This window comes from Neoarius graeffei, chromosome 5 (assembly GCF_027579695.1).
Source record: "Neoarius graeffei isolate fNeoGra1 chromosome 5, fNeoGra1.pri, whole genome shotgun sequence".
Lineage (NCBI taxonomy): Eukaryota > Metazoa > Chordata > Actinopteri > Siluriformes > Ariidae > Neoarius > Neoarius graeffei.
This window is the reverse complement of record NC_083573.1, coordinates 53067942-53087723: the sequence shown is the minus strand read 5'-3', so window position 1 is coordinate 53087723 and position 19782 is coordinate 53067942.

Here is a 19782-nt window from a genome sequence, read left to right as displayed (position 1 = left end):
AACAGCTCCCCACCCGCACTGTAAACAGTGTTGGCAGAGTACTGCTTCCCCCTCCTGAGGCGCCGGACGGTTTGCCAGAATTTCTTCGAGGCCGACCGATAGTCCTTCTCCATGGCCTCCCCGAACTCCTCCCAGTTCCGAGTTTTTGCCTCCGCAACTGCCCGAGCTGCAGCACGCCTGGCCTGCCGATACCCGTCGGCTGCCTCAGGAGTCCCGGAGGTCAACATGGCCCGATAGGACTCCTTCTTCAGCTTGACGGCATCCCTTACTTCCGGTGTCCACCACCGGGTTCGGGGATTGCCGCCACGACAGGCACCGGAGACCTTGCGGCCACAGCTCCGAACAGCTGCGTCCACAATGGAGGTAGAGAACATGGTCCACTCAGACTCAATGTCCCCCGCCTCCCTCGGAAGCTGGGAAAAGCTCTCCCGGAGGTGGGAGTTAAAGACCTCCCCAACAGAGTGCTCGGCCAGACGTTCCCAGCAGACCCTCACCATACGTTTGGGCCTGCCAGGTCTGTCCAGCTTCCTCCTCCGCCAGCGGATCCAACTCACCACCAGGTGGTGATCAGTTGACAACTCAGCCCCTCTCTTCACCCGAGTGTCCAAGACATAGGGTCGGAGATCAGATGACACGACTACAAAGTCGATCATCGACCTCCGACCTAAGGTGTCCTGGTGCCACGTGCACTTATGGACACCCCTATGCTCGAACATGGTGTTCGTTATGGACAAACTGTGACTAGCACAGAAGTCCAATAACAAAACACCACTCGGGTTCAGATCGGGGAGGCCGTTCCTCCCAACCACGCCCCTCCAGGTGTCACTGTCATCGCCCACGTGAGCATTGAAGTCCCCCAGTAGCACAATGGAGTCCCCAGTCTGAGCACCCCTCAGTACCTCTCCCAGGGACTCCAAGAAGGCCGGATACTCTATACTGCTATTTGGCCCGTAGGCACAAACAACAGCAAGAGCCCTCTCCCCAATCCGAAGGCGCAGAGAGGCGACCCTCTCGTTCACTGGGGTAAAGTCCAACACATGGCGGCTGAGCTGGGGAGCTATAAGGAAGCCCACACCAGCCCGCCGCCGCTCACCATGGGCGACTCCAGAGAAGTGGAAAGTCCAGCCCCTCTCGAGGAGCTGGGTTCCAGAGCCCAAGCTGTGCGTGGAGGTGAGCCCGACTATCTCTAGCCGGTACCTCTCAACCTCCCGCACAAGCTCAGGCTCCTTCCCCCCCAGCGAAGTGACATTCCATGTCCCAACAGCCAGCCGCTGTGTCCGGGGGTCAGGTCGTCGAGGCCCCTGCCTTCGACTGCCACCCAATCCACACTGCACCAAACCCCTACTGCTACCTCTGTGGGTGGTGAACCCACAGGAGGTCGGGCCCACGTCGCCTCTTCGGGCTGAGCCCGGCCGGGCCCCATGGGCAAAGGCCCGACCACCAAGCGCTCGCATACGAGCCCCAACCCCGGGCCTGGCTCCAGGGTGGGGCCCCGGCTGCGTCCTACCGGGCGACGTCACGGTCCTGGATTTTTTCTCCATAGGGGTTTTTTGGTGAACTGCTCTTGGTCTGGCCTGTCACCTAGGACCTGTCTGCCTTGGGAAACCCTAACAGGGGCATAATGCCCCCGACAACATAGCTCCTAGGATCATTCAAGCACACAAACCCCTCCACCACAATAAGGTGGCAGTTCTAGGAGGGGTGGGCAGGTACGTCCCCAAATTAACAAGACCGCAGCGATTGTGGCCTGCCCGAGGCCCAAGACCAAAAAGGAGGTGAGACAGTTCTTGGGGCTGGCTGGCTATTATCGTAGGTTTATACCTAATTATTCAGATGTCACCAGCCCGCTAACTGATCTCACTAAAAAGGGTCTCCAGATCTGGTCCAGTGGAGGGGGCAGTGCCAACAGGCCTTCTCTGAGGTAAAAGCTGCACTGTGTGGGGGGCCACTTTTACACTCCCCTGACTTCTCCCTCGTCAGCTGCTGGGCTCAAACCCAGAACCTTTTTGCTGTGAGGCGACAGTGCTAACCACTACACCACCATGCCACCCCCACTATTTTATATATATATATACACATACATACATACATACATACACACACACACAAAGTTTGTTTGAATGACCTAATTAACATAAAATTAGATCAAGCTGAATGTACAGCCAAAACCTTTGATCAAAAGCTTGGACTGTTTAACAGTTATTCCATGAGCTGATAGCTGACAAGGTGCATAGTGCTGAGTAGGCTATAAGCCATGTACAATGAGATTGAGTGAAATAACTGTTTTATTCTATCCACATTCATTGGATTTTGAGAAACGAGGCATTTTTATTTTTTGCAAATTCAATAAATAAAAACTTTATCGAAGCACACAATTGGTCTGAATGTCTTTGTATGCTGTAGCATTAAGATATCCCTTCACTGGAACTAACAGGCCCAACGTGTTCCAGCATGACACTTTTCCTGTGCACAAATAAAGGTCCTAAAAACACTGCCAAGGTTGGTGTGGAAGTACTCAAGTAGCTTGCACAGAGCCCTGACCTCAACCCAACTGAACATCTTTGGGATGGAAAACAGCCATTTGCACACTATGATCTATAACTCAGTTTTTATTAATTAATTTATTCATATGATTTTTTCCCCACTAGCAAACAATGCAAATGTGGAAAAGATGGATGGATGGACAGAGGGATGGATGGATGATCATTTTATCACTGAATAGCAGAAAAAATAAAAATGGGTCTTTCCTGTCATGTATATTCAAGAGGTGAACTTCAGCATCATATGTAGTTTTTTTTAAAAAAAACAATGCCTCAAAAATCCCCAATATCTTTCATACTCCAGTCATGATTGATGACATGGTCAACTAGAGTAACTTAAATTTTATTTTAAGCTGTTTGTCTCCTTGATAGGGTTCCTTCCTTCTATATTATTAGAAAATGTAGGGTCCTTTGACTGTTTGTCTGGGTGAACCCTTAAAGCTCATAGGCAACGGTTTTAATTTTATGCACATTTGAAACTTTATATGTTAAAAAACCCTCTGTAATTTTCTTCTGGTCCCAAGAAGTGTTGTTAATAAGTAATAATTAAAGTAAGTTAGCGCGGATCATGGCAAATTTCTGTTCGGCTATTTTCGTGACCACTCAGCGGTGACGTTATTTAAGCCAAACAAACCGCTTGAGTTGAGTCCACTTCCGTTTACTTACATTGCCGTTCGGCTTGAATGCAGACGTGTGGTCAGGAATTTCCAAAGAAAAAACGTGCCTTATTGTTGTGCAGTGAACTGTAAAAACAGGACCGGTTCAGGAAGAAGTTTTTACCTTTTTCTGAGAGAGGAGAAGAGGCAGAGAGAGTGGATTGGCTTTTTCTGGAAGAGAAGAAGAGGCAGAGGGAAAGGATTGGCTTTTTCTGAAAAAGGAGAAGAAGCAGAGCGAGTGGGTTAGCTTTTTCTGAAAAAGGAGAAGAGGTGGAGTGAGTGGGTTGGCTTTTTCCGAAAAAGGAGAAGAGGCAGAGAGAGTGGATTGTGTACGTGAAGCCAGAGGGTTGTTTTTTTCTGGAAGAGGCGGAGAGAGTGGATTGTGCGTTTGAAACAAAATCAAGCAGTCAAAGAAGAAACGGAGCAGCAACGCTCAAGCAAAAAGGAAAAGATTGGAGGTAAACATTTTTACTTTTGCTTGCAACTGACAAGTCAAGAATCCTGAGGGATCCTGTACAATCATTGTGGAAATGAGACAAAGGGATATTTCCTCGCTTAGAGTAGGCTATAAATAGTATAATGCCATGGATGGCAGGCTAATGTGGCCTCCCGGCGCACTGTCCAGTAATCGTTATCTATATCCACTAGGGAGGGTGGTTTAATTATTCTTCAAAAGGGCTTTTATTTAGTATTACGACGAAAGTAGGAATTTATCATAATTACCAGGATAAATCGTTTGGGCATGAGTCTTGTTGAGGTCCGGGGCCACCGTGATCAGAGTCAGCTGAGTCGCTGTCCAATTCTGAGGCTGCATGGTCAAACCAGTGAGCCACATTCACCGATTGCTTTGCAGCGGCCATAGGTTCATACATATATGGTTTCACCTCTCGATATTTAATTTGTAGAGTTCCTACTTCAAAATCGCTATCGCTTTCAGATATTTTACACAACCTCTCACGACCAAAGTCCGTACACGTGTGCTCGGTTCCCAAGTAAACACAGAGCTGCTCCTGGTCTGTTTGGCTTAAATGACATCACAAAGACGGTCCCCTGGCGGTGAAAGTGCGCATAAGTGAGATGTAAACAAACCTTCGGAAATTGGGCAAAACAGTATATTTTAACCGTTTTATTCAATTTTAGGGTGCAAATTAGACACTAGGAAGCTTGAATTCACTTTTTGGGTCATTCTTCTAGACAATAAAGTTAATATTCTATGTTTCACCTCCGACCATTGCCTATGACCTTTAAAGGTTCTATGTAAAACCCTATGACCAAGTGTTTCCTTATTAGAAAGGGTTCCAAGTAGAACCATTTAAGCAAGTTAAGAACCATTAATTATGCAGTGAACCCTGAAAGAATCCTTAAGGAAAGCATGTAATCTTCTACCTCCTTTCTAGCTTTCCACCTCATGCAGGATACTGATATACATATTGGTAATTGTTCACTGACACTTAATAGGCACCCAACAGGAAAAACAAAATTGCATGAACTACTGAAGAACTTGAAATACTGAATTCATTCACAAACGAAACGATGCACATAATTACTAAAATTTAATTTAATCTGTGCTATTCTTCCTAGCTATTATTCAAATAATTCAGCTCTTTAAAATGCCTCTCTATGTATGTACACAACAAAACTCTCACATGAAACTGCCTGCTGTGCTTTTAGCTTGTAATTTAGCATCTTTTCACCGTCACACTCACAGGCTGTTTGCATAAGTACTCAAAACATTAATTAAAATTCTAAATCGATAAGAAGATATACTGAGCATGTCTCCAAAAGAGTTCATTGACTCCTTTTATATTAGCAAGGTATGAATTTATCAATACGATTCAATTTGGAGGCACCATTCCAAGGTTATTGAGTGTCTGTAATGGCAGTCGGCATTTTCTATTAGTACTGTCCTTTTCCTCTATGAGTCATTCACGCAGACCAATTTTCCCATTATTTGGCACAATGATTTCAAAATTTCTCATATTCTGTGGCTCAACTTTTGTACAAGGGCAGCACGGTGGCATGTTGGTTGCATTGTTGCCTCAAAGCTCCATGGTACTAGGTTTTATTCTGAGCACTGTGAAGTGCATGTTCTGTCTGTGTTCATGTGGGTTTCATCTTCTTCCCAGTGTCCAAAAACATGCAAGTATTCAGACTGGTTATGCTAAATTACCCATAGGTGCAAATGAGTGCAGACCCATTTCCCCATTATTGGACACAATGATAAGCAAATTGGCTATGCAAAATTGCCTATAGGTGTATATGAGTGTCTGTGTGTCTAAAAGGTGCCCTGTGATTGACTGGAATGAACTCTTCTGCTTTATGCCCAGTGTTCCTGGGATTGGCTTCCACCTTGACCCTGACAAGAATAAAGTGGTTACTGAAGATAAATGAATAAATTAACTTGAGTGCACAAGTGCCAATTGTTGATAAATAACATTCTGACTTACTTATCTGATGCTTAACACAGAGCAAGATGTACTGAGCTGTTTATGCCAATTAGACTGTACTCTCTGCACAAAACCTTGTGTTTTATGTACAAAACTGACACACAAGCCCTGTCTGCACTGTGCCTATGGAAGCATGCAAAGTGCTCTTCTCTCCTTTTTACACACATTTGAGGGAGGATTGCAAAGAAAGTGGGAAGTCAAAAAAAGGTGAAGAAATGGGAACATTCATCTCATCTCATTATCTCTAGCCGCTTTATCCTTCTACAGGGTCGCAGGCAAGCTGGAGCCTATCCCAGCTGACTACGGGCGAAAGGCGGGGTACACCCTGGACAAGTCGCCAGGTCATCACAGGGCTGACACATAGACACAGACAACCATTCACACTCACATTCACACCTACGGTCAATTTAGAGTCACCAGTCAACCTAACCTGCATGTCTTTGGACTGTGGGGGAAACCAGAGCACCCGGAGGAAACCCACGCGGACACGGGGAGAACATGCAAACTCCACACAGAAAGGCCCTCGCCGGCCCCGGGGCTCGAACCCAGGACCTTCTTGCTGTGAGGTGACAGCGCTAACCACTACACCACCGTGCCGCCCAAATGGGAACATTGGTTAATTATATATTCTGTTTAATTTAGTAAACTCTGAGTAATTAGCAGGTGTAAATTAGTGCCAGTTTTGCTGATATAGGTTGTTGTGGCAGCGGGGGCATGGCCTAGCATCAGTTTGTGAATGGAGGGCAGGGCCAGGGAAGGTGAGTGGCAAAGTCAATGCACCTGTTGTCAATTAATGGTGTGTGTGTGTGTGTGTGTGTGTGTGTGTGTTGCAATGACAGTAGAGGATAGAAAAGGAGGGAGAGAGAGCAGAGAGCTCCCCAGACCAGAACACAACTCTCTGTGTGTGTGTGTGTGTGTGTGTGTGTGTGTGTGTGAGAGAGAGAGAGAGAGACTAAAACAAATGGTTAAAGCTGAAAAGCAACACGAGTGTAGTCCAAAATAAAAGTGTGTGTGAACATCATCTCTCACCTGCCGTGCTTCTGTACTCCACCCACATCAGGGACTTAATACAGTGGTGCCAAAACCCGGGAGTACAGAATGGAACCACCCCATGGAGTCCTCCCCATTTAAGGATCTCATCCATGCCCTCCCTACCGCCCAGCAGAACCAGCATCAAGTGCTGACCGCCCTCCAGAAGGAGCAAGAGCAATGCTTTGAAGCCTTGATGCTGGCCCAGCAGGAAGATCAGCAGGCATTCCGGCATCTGTTTGCGTCAGCAGGGTCCACAACTGCTACTGCAGTGGACCCTCCCCACGTCACCCTCATGAAAGTGGGCCTGTATGATGATCCAGAAGACTTTATCACTCTCTTTGAGCAAGCAGCCAAAGCGTGGGGGTGGCCGGTCAAGCAGTGCTTAGCACGCCTACTTCCACACCTGACTGGTGAGGTGCAGCTTGCCGCACAGCAGCTCCCCGCCGACAGCCAGCTCATATATGCCGACCTGAAGAGAGCCATCCTGCAGTGTTTCGGCTGCTCCCTGGAACAACATCGCCAGCTCTTCCGGACGTTGATGGTGAAGGAGGTCGGCCAGCCGTTTGCATTTGGCCAACAGCTCTGGGATGCCTGCCGGCGATATTTGAAGGTGGACGACCGTGATGCCGAAGGGATCACCGATCTGGTGACACTGTAACAGTTTGTTGCTTGACTTCTGGAAGGAATGGCAAATAGAATCCAGTGTCATTGCCTGGCATCGCTGGAGCAAGCCATTGAGTTGGTGGAGGACCATCCGGGAGCGGTTCCAATGGCAGGTGGACAGGTTGCCTCTTCTCATTTTTTCTCTCTCTCTCTCTCTCTCTCCCTGCTCTTCCCTTCCCCACCCCATTCCCCCACCACGGTGGCAGGGGTCAGCTACCCCCCAGCCAGCCTGTGGAACCTGTGGTGTCCTCCTGTCTCCCTCTTCCATGTCTGTGTCTTCTCCCCTTCAGGTGAGTGACACCCATAATGCCAGTGCAGAGGGAAAGCCTGGACCAGTATGCTGGCACCGCGGGGAGCTGGGAGATCTCCAGAGTCAGTGCTCTGCAATGGAAGTGGGGCCTCTGGTCCAGATCCCCAACATGCCAGATACTGCCCCTGATTGGACTGGACCATATTATATATCGGTAAGTGTTCAAGTGGAAACATATCAGGCATTGGTGGATTCCAGCTGTAATCAGACCTCAATCCACCAAAGCCTGGTGCAAGGCAAGGCATTGGGGAGAGCACAAGCAGTAAAGGTTTTGTGTGTGCACAGGGCTGTTCACAATTATCCTCAAGTGACTGTCCATATTCTATTTCAGGGACAAAAGCACAGTATAAAGGTGGTGGTTAATCCTCATCTTACCCACCTGTTGATTTTGGGGACTGATTGGCCAGGGTTCAGAGGATCAATGGAGCATATAGTAGGGGTGGGTCCTGCAATAATGTGTCATGGGGAGATCGCGGTGTGGCATTGACTGGGGAAGCTGTCACAGAGCCGTCTATGTCAGCACCACTTCAGGGCAATATGAGGAGTGAGGAGCAGCTCGCCCCTCCTCCCGCTCTCAGGGATTCCCTCGAGGATTTCCCATTAGATCAGTCACGAGATAAGACTCTGAGTCATGCATGTGACCAAGTGAGAGTAATTGATGGGCAAACTCTCCAGCCAAATGCAGCACCTGCCTTCTCATATTTTGCTATTATTAAGGATAGGCTGTACCGAGTGATGCAGGACACTCAAACCGGTGAGCAGTTAACCCAATTGTTAATCCCTAAGAGCCATAGGGAACTTGTATTCCACACGGCTCACTTTAATCCCATGGCTGGACACTTAGGACAGGATAAAACACTAGCCCAAATAATGGCCTGATTCTATTGGCCAGGGATTTGCAGGGATGTCCATCGGTGGTGTGCAGCATGCTGCGAATGCCAATCAGTAAATCCCGTGGCCACTCCAAAAGCACCTTCGCACCCTTTCCCTCTAATTCAGACCCCCTTTGAAAGAATTGGTATGGATCTCGTCAGGCCATTAGATCAGTCAGCATGAGGATATTGCTTTATTTTAGTTCTGGTGGATGATGCAACGCGATATCCAGAAGCTGTACCTCTCCGCAATATCTCCACACACAGTATTGCGGAAGTGGTCTTCCGCCAGGGGCGATTTCTCAGAGACAACAAGGGAAGCCGAGCTTCCCCTAAAATTCTCTCCCCAAACTGCGGCATCTACGACGTTGAATTCTCATTAAAACAATAACTTGCATAACATAATATATGCCCAAGATTGTATTTATGTTCATAACTATCCTGTAGCTTATTTGAGTGATGTCTGACGAACTTGCAGTTCGCTACGAGAATCACCTTTGCTGCCAGGCTGTAACCTTTCTTATTTCAATGGGCTCTATGGACTGGCAGCAGTGTTGCCAGATTGGGCGGTTTTAAGTGCATTTTGGCGGGTTTTGAACATATTTTGGGATGGAAAACGTCAGCAGTATCTGGCAACACTGACTGGCAGCCGGGTATCCATTGCAGTCTATGAGACGGCTCTGAACAGCCAATTTCGGCTAGTTGTTATTGGTTAAAATCAACAAAATTGTCACTTCCAGGGAAGCCGGGCTTCTCTGAGACTAAACGAGACAGTGGGAGGGACAAGAAGCCGGGCCGATAAAGGATTATTGGAGGTAGTGTTTGAAAGACATGAGGAGGGCAGTACTTCGGTGAGGAACACAGAAGTATGATCAGTCAGTCCCTAGCGGATGTCGAGAAAGTGTAGTCGTCTGCCAAAGTGCTGTCCGAATTTCTTTTCATATAAACGGTTCTTCTCATTGATGTCTCTGTACATTACTCTGTAAATAAATGTAAATATTACTCATTGTGCTCCATTAACTTTCATCCATTCTATCAGTTTGATCATTCGTGAATTCACTCGTTTATTTCATTTGTAGTTCAATCTGGTTGTAGGCTAGCTTGAGCCTTATTGGAATCTGCAGTGCTAGCTACTAACAGAAATTGTTAAAGTCTCTGGAAAGCACAACCAGCTGGTATGACAGGGTCACAGACCATTTTCTGGAAAAGGAGCAGAGGGCAGAATTTGTGTATAAATAGTGTTCATGTTCATGAATCTGAAGTGTGTATATTGTTCAGTAATGTTAAGAGAATGGTGGGCTCTGTGTTATAGGTTATACCTGGGTATAATATTCAAGGTTCTGTGTGTTGCATAGCCTACCTGGTTATGAATTTCCAGACTGTGCAGAAGATGTTCAAGGATGTGTTGCACAGCTGGGTGTTGTGTTAAAGACTCTGTGTTGCATATCAGGGAATGATGTTCAAGGCTCTTCGTTGAATAGCCAGTGATTTTTGGATGTTTGATATTTTTGATTAAGGATATGAGGCACTAGCCTGGCAAGCCAGACTATAACATGAAATGTACAAGCAAAAATACTTTCTGCCACTAGGTAGGGTTGTCTAGTTCACTATGCTAATGGGGCACACCTTTCTATGCTTTGATATCCGGCCTACAGGTTTTACGATGAATGCGTAAAATGGGCTTCCCCTGTTTTAAAAACCAGCAGCTGCCACTGTCTTCCGCGTTATCTCCCAGGTCAGGATTCCAAAAGAAATCCTGACAGACCAAGGCACTACGTTTATGTCATGCATACTGCGTGAACTGTATGAGTTATTGGGAATTAAATCGATCTGCACCAGTGTCTTTCACCCACAAACAGATGGCTTAGTGGAGTGATTTAATCAGACACTTAAAAATTTAATTTGGAAATTTGTAAGTGAAGATTCACATAAATGGGATAAATGGCTCAAGCCCCTGTTATTCGCAGTACGAGAGGTCCCGCAAGCCTCCACGAGATTTTCACTGTTTGAATTATTATATGGGCATAAGTCTCATGGCATTTTGGACGTGCTGCGGGAAAATTGGGAGGAGGGACCTTCATCGAGTAAGAATGAAATTCAATAGGTTCTTGACCTGCGTGCTAAGCTCCACACCCCTACACACTTAACTCAGGAAAATTTACAGCAGGCACAAGAATGTCAAGCCCGGCTGTACAACAGGGGCGTGGACTTTAGAGAGTTCACCCCGGGAGACAAAGTACTCATGTTATTGCCCACATCAAGCTCGAAATTAGTCGTCAAGTGGCAAGGGCCCTTCAAGGTCACATGGCGAATCGGGGGTATTGACTATGAGGTGAGACAAACGGACAGAGGCAGGTCCCTGCAAATACAGTGGTGCTTCAAAGTTTCTGAACCCTTTAGGATTTTCTATATTTCTGCATAAATATGACCTAAAACATCATCAGATTTTCACACAAGTCCAAAAATTAGATAAAGAAAACCCAATTAAACAAATGAGACAAAAATATTATGTTTGGTCATTTATTTATTGAGGAAAATGATCCAATATTACATATCTGTAAGTGGCAAAAGTATGTGAAACTTTACTTTCAGTATCTGGTGTGACCCCTTTGTGCAGCAATAACTGCAACTAAACATTTCCAATAACTGTTGATCAGTCCTGCACACCGGCTTGGAGGAATTTTAGCTCATTCCTCTGTACAGAACAGCTTCAGCTCTGGGATGTTGGTGGGTTTCCTCACATGAACTGCTCGCTTCAGGTCCTTTCACAACATTTCAACTGGATTAAGGTTATAACTTTGACTTGGCATTCCAAAACATCAATTTTATTCTTCTTTAACCATTCTTTGGTAGAATGACTTGTGTGCTTAGGGTTGTTGTCTTGCTGCATGACCCACCTTCTCTTGAGATTCAGTTCATGGACAGATGTCCTGACATTTTCCTTTAGAATTCACTGGTATAATTCAGAATTCATTGTTCTATCAATGATGGTAAGCCATCCTGGCCCAGATGCAGCAAAAAAGGCCCAAACCATGATACTACCACCACCATGTTTCACAGATGGGATAAGGTTCTTATGCTGGAATGCAGTCTTTTCCTTTCTCCAAACATAACGCTTCTCATTTAAACCAAAAAGTTGTATTTTGGTCTCATCTGCCCACAAAACATTTTTTCCAATAGCCTTCTGGCTTGTCCACGTGATCTTTAGCAAACTGCAGATGAGCAGCAATGTTCTTTTTGGAGAGCAGTGGCTTTCTTCTCGCAACCCAGCCATGCACACCATTGTTGTTCATTGTTCTCCTGATGGTGGACTCATGAACATCAACATTAGCCAATGTGAGCGAGGCCTTCAGTTGCTTAGAATTTAACCTGGGGTCCTTTGTGACCTCACTGACTATTACACGCCTGGCTTTTGGAGTGATCTTCGTTGGTCGACCACTCCTGGGGAGGGTAACAATGGTCTTGAATTTCCTCCATTTGTACACAATCTGTTTGACTGTGGATTGGTGGAGTCCAAACTCTTTAGAGATGGTTTTGTAACCTTTTCCAGCCTGATGAGCATCAACAATGCTTTTTCTGACGTCCTCAGAAATCTCCTTTGTTCATGCCATGATACACTTCCACAAACGTGTTGTGAAGATCAGACTTTGGTTCTTTAAACAAAAACAGGGTGCCCACTCTGATTGTCATCCCATTGATTGAAAGCACCTGACTCTAATTTCACCTTTAAATTAATTGCTAATCCTAGAGGTTCACATACTTTTGCCACTCACAGATATGTAATATTGGATCATTTTCCTCAATAAATAAATTACCAAGTATAATTTTATCTAATTTGTTTAAGTGGGTTCTCTTTATCTACTTTTAGGACTTGTGTGAAAATCTGATTATGTTTTAGGTCATATTTATGCAGAAATGTAGAAAATTCTAAAGGGTTCACAAACTTTCAAGCACCACTGTATGCTGTACACACATAAACAGACCACATGCATTGGGGAACACAGCTCTCTCTCTCTCATTACTGGCCATCTGAAAGACACACAGAGACACATGTTAATACACAGCCAGTAGTCAGATACAGGTGTAACTCATCACATAGTACTTGCTGGTTCAACCTGACTCCTCACCATTCACAGCCAATGCGTGACCACACCTTCACTGCCACATACCCCCACCGCCTGACTCAGGCTGGAGAGCTGTCTGGCCTGTAACTGATTCCTACTTGGTGGGAGAGGTAATTCGCCACCACCATCTGCGCTCCAGCCTGTGGACTACCTCAAATTTAAAGGGCTGAAGCACCAGATACTAACGAGTGATCCACACAGTGGCATCCCTCATGCAGTGGAGCCACTGGAGCAGGACATGATTGAAACAAAGGATGAACAGACATCCTAGCAGGTAGTACCAGAGAGTGAGGACTGCCCACTTGATGGCCAAACACTCCTTCTCTATGATGCTTTACTTTGATTCTCGCATGGAGAGTTTGCGGCTGATGTACAGTACAGAGCTCTCCTCCCCCTCCACCCCTTGGGACAAAACGGCCCTCAGCCCTCTGTTTGATGCATTGGTCTGTAAAACAAAAGGGAGAGAAAAGTCAGGAGAATATAACAGCAAGCCCCTACACAAAACCATTTTAACAAGAGCAAAAGCCCGTTCGCATGGCTCTGTCCACTGGACTGGATCTGGTGCCCCCTTTTTAGTGAGGTCAGTCAGCAGGCTGGTGACATCTCTAAAGTTAGGCATGAACTGCCTATAATAGCAAGCCAGTCCCAGGAACTGGCTTGTTGGTTTTAGGTCTTGGGCAGGCCGCAATCGCTGCAGTCATCAATTTGGGGATGCACCTGCCTATGACCCAAGTGGAAGCCCAGATACCATACTTCCACCCATCCAGTTGCACACTTCTTTGGGTTTGCTGTGAGCCCCACATGCCTCAACAACTACAGGACAGCCCTTAGATGTTGTAAATGCCGCTGCCAATCATTACTATAAATAATAATTTCATCTAAATAGGCAGTGGCATACACATTCTGGGGATGAAGCATTTGGTCTATGTGCTGCTGAAATGTCACTGGGGCCCCAAACAACCCAAAAGGAAAGGTGACAAATTGGTGTAACACAGAGTGGAAAAGACAGTTTTCTCATGGGACAATGGAGTCAAGGGGATCTGCCAATAACACTTTGTTAAATCCAGTGCTGAATAAAAGCGAGTCATGCATGACCGATCAAGCAGTTCATCAATGCAAAACATTAGATATGCATCAAATTGAGACACCTCGTTGACTTTTCTATAGTCCACCCAGAACTGGCCCGACCTGTCGGTTTTGGAAACCAAGACCACCGGGCTACTCCAGTTGCTGTGCGACTCCTCAATTCCTCCCATATCAAGCATAGCCTGGAGTTCATCCTGAACCACATTTTTCTTGTATTCAGGGAGCCAATACGGGCAGTTGTGCACCACCACCCCAGGGGAGTGTTGATGTGGTGCTCTATGAGGTCAGTGCAAACAGGGAGGGGCAAAAAAACATCGCAAAATTCTTCCTGCAACTTGATAACCTGTGCTGTCTAGGACAGTGAGAGATGGTCTCCACAGGAGAACAGGGTGAATTGGGCCACACTTTTTGGACTTACCTCCAGTCCCAACTCCACCCTCTCTGGAACTACCATCGCCAGAGCCACAGGAATCTCCTCTCTTCATGGTTTCAGGCACTTGAGGTTGTAAATTTAACATGCATCGGCTCTATCTGGATACCTGACCTGATAGTGGACTTCTCCAATTCACTGTGTGACCTCAAAGGGCCCTTGCCATTTGGTGAGTAATTTTGATCTCAATATGGGCAGCAAAATGAGCACCTTATCTCCCAGTGCAAATTCCTTTAGCCTTGTCCCTCTGTTGTACAGGTGGGATTGACATTCTTGCACCTGGAGCAAATTCTCCTGGGTTATGTGACTCGGTGCATGGAGTTTTGCTCTTAGGTAAATAAAAAATAAATAATCATTTTTTATTTGAGAAGGTCCCTCCTCACAATTTTCTTTAATGATGTCTAAGACACCACGGGGCTTGCACTCATACAGCAATTCAAATGGGGAAAACCCAGTGGAAACTTGTGGGACCTCGTGCACTGTAAACAACAGAGGGTCTAGCCACCTATACCCATTTTTAACGTCCCTGTGAACAAACTTATGAATCATGGTTTTAAGTGTTTGGTTAAATCATTCGACCAGTCCATCCATTTGCAGATGATAAACACTAGTACAAATCAATTTATTCCCCAATAATTCATACAATGTGTATGTGTGTGTGTGTGTGTGTGTGTGTGTGTGTGTGTGAGAGAGAGAGAGAGACAAAAAAGTAGTGCCTTGATCAGTCAGGATTTCTTTCAGAATCCCGACTCAGGAGATAAAGTGGAAGAGTGTCTCTGCAATACTACGTGCAGAGATATTGCAAAGAAGCACTGCTTCCGGGTATCGCGTTGCCATAATCCACTATGATTAACACAAAGCGATACTCACATGCAGATCGATCTAATGGCCTGAAAATACCCATGCCAATTTTTTGAAGGGGATCTCGATTAATGGTAATGGGCACAATGGTACTTTTGGCATGGCTGCTGGATTTACTTACTGACAGCTGCTACAAGCCACACACCACCTGCTGACATCGGCATTAATCCCTGGCCAATAGAAATGAGCCATGAGATGATTGAGTGTTTTGTCCTGACCTAGATGCCCCGCCATGGGATTATGATGAGCCGCATGGAATAAAAGTTCCCTACAGTTCTTCAGAACCAACAACTGCGTCATCTCTGTGAAGATTCTCAATAATCCAGGTCATCCTGTCCTTAATAATGGAAAAATACGGAAAGGATAGTGCAACATTAGATTGGAGTTTCTGGCCATCAATCACTTTCATTTGGTCAAAAGCATGCCTCAGAGACTCATCATGCATTTACTCCAGTGGGAAATCCCCAGAGGGATTCTCCAGAGAGAGAGGAGGGGCGGGCGCTCCCCACTCTCCATGTCATCATGATGCAGAGCTGATATAGACAGTCCTGGGACCGCCTCACCAGCTAACTTTGCAGCGGGATTGCCCTGTGACGTACTAATGCAGGACCCATCCACCACTAACTGCTTTATTAATGTTTTAAACCCCAGCCAATCTGTTCCTAGGATAAGTGGATGGGTGAGGCTCAGGCTAACCGCCACCTCCACACTATGCTTTTCTCCCTGGAAATGAATAGTGATGGGCATTCACGGATATTTGTGAACATCCCCATGTACACACCTTAGCTTCACCAATCATGCATTTCCCAGTCCCCCACACTGAACCAGGTTTTGATGCATGAAGGTCTGATTACAACCAGAATCCACCAAAACCTGATGTGTACCCTCTTGCATACTAACAGAGACTCAGTATGTTCCTGCTCGATTGAGGGAAGCCCGCAGCATGTCAGGAATGTGAATCAGAATCCCTGCCCCTTTGTGGAAGTGCTGATCCTGGGACATACCAACCTTCTTGTTGCACTGGCAGACCTGCCTGGACTTTCTCCCAATTTTGGTGGGCTCAGAGGAGTTCACCTGTGGAGAGAGAGGAGGTTAGTGGCAGCACAGACATGGGAGAAGAAAGGGGTGAGGAAACATGAGGACAGACATAAGTGTGGGGAGCAGGTATCAGGGGAATTGGCCTCCATCTCTGTGGGGTAGGGTAGGGGAGGGGTAAGGAGAGGGAGATGTAGGGGAGAGAGAGAGAGAGAGAGAGAGAAGCTACAGGAGCACCTGCTCCCAGAAACACCAACATATGGTCTTCTGCCAGTCGGAATGCCTCCTCCAGCAACGATGCATGGTGACACTGAATCCACATCAAGGTCTCGCTCAGCAGTTGGGTGACGAACTTCTCCAGTGTCACGCAGTCAATGACGTCCTCCATGTCACACTTGCCTGTCAGCAGCTACAGTCTTGGAGTTGTTGCGCAAATGCAAACAGATGGCCAACTTCACCATAGGCCAGCACACGGAACCACTGGCGATGTTCTTTGGGGCTGTGGCTGACCCTTTGCAGTATAGCCTGCTTCAGGTCTGGGTACTCCAGCATGCTGGTGGCCAGGAGCTGCTGAGCCACAAGCTGGGCTTCCCCCACCAGGAGAGGCAATAGGTGAGCCACACACTGTGAGGTTGTCCACAAGCTCACCTCCACAATGAGCTCAAACAGCTCAAGAAAGGCTTTTGAGTTGTCCTACAGCCCCATCTTGACCAGCTGAACAGGAATGCTGGCCGGTCCTTCACCTGGGCCTCACACAAGGCATAGAAGCACTGTTTCTGCTCAATAGACAGTGCGAGCAGCGCTTGATGCTGGCATTGGAGGTCAATGGTGAGGGTCTGGAGGAGCTCCCTGACTGGTTTGGACTCCATGGTGGTATTTGTTCATCAAATCCTAGGTTTTGGCACCAGTGTAACAACTCTTTATGTCTAGGCAATTAGAAACTGGAGACAGGCACTACAATTCAATGTGCAATTTTATTATTTTCACTTTTTAGTGACTACTACGTTGTACAGACATAAACAGACCACACGCATTGGGGAACACAGGTCTCTCTCTCTCGTTACTGGCCATCTGAAAAACACACAGACATGAGTTAATAGACAGCCAGTAATTTGACACAGGTGTAACTTGTTACATGTTACCTGCTGGTTCAACCTGACCCCTTGCTGCCACACTGATATTCAACTAAAATGAGTAATAGTCCAGTGACATAAAATTCTTTTCAATGGGAAAAAAAGCAAAACAACTGCAATAAGTCCCTGATCTGGGTGGAGTACAGAAGCACGGCAGGCGAGAGATAATGTTCACACACTTTTATTTTGGACTGCACTTGTGTTGTTTTTCAGCTTTAACTATTTGTTTTAGTCACACACAGACACATGCACGCACACACGCACACACACACACACATGTTCTGGTCTGGGGAGATCTCTTCTCTCTGCTCTCTCCCTCCTTTTCTATCCTCTACTGTCACTGCAACAAACACACACACAACATTAAACAACAACAGGTGCATTGACTTTTCCATGCACCTTTCCTGGCTCTATTCACAAACTGATGCTAGGCCATGCCCCCGCTACCACATACCTCCACCACCTGGCTCAGGCCAGGGAGCCACCCGGCCTGCAGTGGACCCCCTCCCCCCCGACGGGACAGGAAGTCCACCACCACCATCTGTACCCCCGGCCTATGGACCAGCTCAAATTTAAACAGCTGGAGGGCAAGATACCAATGGATGATCCACGCATTGGCATCCTTCATGCGGTGGAGCAACTGGAGGGGCACGCGGTCTGTACAGAGGGTGAAAGGGCACCCCAGCAGGTAGTATCAGAGGGTGAGGACCACCCACTTGATAGCCAGGCACTTCTTTTCAATGGTGCTGTACTTAGTTTCATGCATCAAGAGCTTGCAGCTGATGTATAGCATGGGATGTTCCTCACCCTCCACCTTCTGGGACAAAATGGCCTCCAGCCCTCTGTCCAATGCATCCATCTGCAAAGTAAAGGGGAGAGAGAAGTCAGGGGAGTGCAAGAGTGGCCCCCCATACAGTGCAGCTTTTACCTTATTGAAAGCCAGTTGGCACTGCTCCGTCCACTGGACCGGATCTGGTGCTCCCTTTTTAGTGAGATCAGTCAGTGGGCTGGTAACGTCTGAATAATTAGGTATAAACCTACGATAGTAGCCAGCCAGCCAGCCCCAGGAACTGTCTCACCCCCTTTTTGGCCTTGGGTCTCAGGCAGGCTGCAACTGCTGCAGTCTTATCAACTTGAGGACGCACTTGCCCGTGACCCAAGTGTAAACCCAGATACCATACTTCCACCCACCCAATTGTACACTTTTTTGGGTTAGCTGTGAGACCCACATGCCTCACCAACTCTAGGACAACCCTAAGGTGTTCAAGGTGCCGTGGCTAATCGTTGCTGTACATGATAATGTCATTGAGGTATGCTGCTGCATAGGTGGAGTGGGGATGGAGGATCTTGTCCATGAGCTGCTGGAACATAGCAGGAGCCCCAAATAACCCAAAAGGAAGTATGACAAACTGGTATAATCCGAACAGTGTGGAGAAGGTTGTTTTCTCTCGGGATAGAGGAGTCAAGGAGATCTGCCAATATCCCTTCATCAAATCCAGTGCTGAATAAAAGTGAGCAGCACCTAACTGATCGAGCAACTCATCAATGCGAGACATTGGGTATGCATCAAATTTAGACACCGCGTTGACTTTTCTATAGTCTACACAGAACCAGACCAACCCGTCAGTCTTGGGTACCAGGACCACTGGACTGCTCCAGTCACTGTGTGACTCCTCAATTATGCCCATGTCAAGCATGGCCTTGAGTTCATCCCAAACCACCTTTTTTTGTGTGTGTTTGGGTAAGTGCGGCTACACACCACCACTCCTGGGGGCATTTCAATTTGGTGTTCTATGAGGTGGGTGCGGCTGGGAAGGGGCAAGAACACATCGGAAAATTCCTCTTGCAACTTGGCAACCTCTGTGAGTTGGGCCAGTGAAAGGTGGTCTCCACAAGGGACCGGAGCAGTTTGAGTTGTTGCTTTGGTTGTTTTTACCTCCGACCCCAGCTCTGCCTTCTCCAGAACTACCAACGCCAATGCCACAGGGACCCCCTCATACCAACATTTTAATAGGTTGAGGTGGCAGACAGTGGTGCTTGAAAGTTTGTGAACCCTTTAAAATTTTCTACATTTCTGCATAAATATGACCTAAAACATCATCAGATTTTCACACAAGTCCTACTGTAAAAGTAGATAAAGAGAACCCAGTTAAACAAATGAGACAAAAATATTATACTTGGTCATTTGTTTGTTGAGGAAAATGATCCAATATTACATATCTGTGAGTGGCAAAAGTATGTGAACCTCTAGGAGTAACAGTTAATTTGAAGGTGAAATTAGAGTCAGGTGTTTTCAATCAATGGGATGACAATCAGATGTGAGTGGGCACCCTGTTTTTGTTTAAAGAACCAAAGTCTGATCTTCACAACACATGTTTGTAGAAGTGTATCATGGCACGAACAAAGGAGATTTCTGAGGACGTCAGAAAAAGTGTTGTTGATGCTCATCAGGCTGGAAAAGGTTACAAAACCAACTCTAAAGAGTTTGGACTCCACCAATCCACAGTCAGACAGATTGTGTACAAATGGAGGAAATTCAAGACCATTGTTACCCTCCCCAGGAGTGGTCGACCAACGAATATCACTCCAAAAG